This window comes from Calidris pugnax, unplaced genomic scaffold, assembly GCF_001431845.1.
Source record: "Calidris pugnax isolate Ruff unplaced genomic scaffold, ASM143184v1 scaffold133, whole genome shotgun sequence".
Taxonomy (NCBI): domain Eukaryota; kingdom Metazoa; phylum Chordata; class Aves; order Charadriiformes; family Scolopacidae; genus Calidris; species Calidris pugnax.
In genome coordinates this window covers 4613113-4613876 of record NW_015090977.1, presented here as the reverse complement: position 1 = coordinate 4613876, position 764 = coordinate 4613113, and the positions used below count along the sequence as shown (strand labels likewise).

At 66.5% G+C, this 764-nt stretch overlaps 1 protein-coding gene across 1 annotated transcript in view; it reads left to right on the top strand.

Annotated features, from left to right (window-relative positions):
* ORAI2 (ORAI calcium release-activated calcium modulator 2) overlaps positions 1–764 on the top strand; it is a 12567-nt gene that overhangs the window by 616 nt on the left and 11187 nt on the right. The window lies entirely within an intron of this gene.

Sequence of the window (764 nt, the reverse complement as noted above, 5' to 3'; positions counted from 1 at the left end):
TGCGTGATCCCGCCCAAGCGGCGGGAATCCCCAGCCCCGGGGTGGTGGGGGGTGTGGGGAGGGGTCCCCTCCTGCTCCGAGGGGTGCTTTGGAGCTGCCTTGGGATGCAGAGGGCAGGCCGGTTCTCTCGGGAGATCCTGTCGGGACAAAGGGATCTTCTCGCTGGGGGTGCTGGAGGGGGAGACCCAGAGCCGGGCTGCTGCTGGAGGGGGGATCCCAGCTGTGGGGAGGGAGCGGGCCCGTCCTGCCCGGGGAGGGTCCCCTGGCTGAGGGGGGCCTTTGGAGGGGGGAGTCCTCGCTGTGAGGGGTCTCCTCCTGGCCTGGGAGATCCCCTGTCTGAGGGGAGAATCCTTGCTCTGAGGGGTCTCGTCCTGGTCTGGGGGATCCCCTGTCCGAGAGGAGAATCCTTGCTCTGAGGGGTCTCCTCCTGTCCTGGGGGATACCCCATCTGAGGGTCTCCTCCTGGTCTGGGGGATCCCCTGTCTGAGGGGAGAATCCTCGCTGTGAGGGGTCTCCTCCTGGCCTGGGGGATCCCCCATCTGAGGGTCTCATCCTGTCCTGGGGGATCCCCCGTCTGAGGGGAGGATCCTGGCTGTGAGGGGTCTCCTCACCTGGGGGATCCCCCATCTGAGGGGTGATCCTCACTCTGTGGGGTTGCATTCTGCCCGGGGTGTGCTGAGAGTGGCTGGGGAGGAGGAGGAGGAGGAAGAGGAGAAGAAGGAGGAGGAGGAGAACCCCTTTGCTCAGGTGGTTCTCTGGGAGTA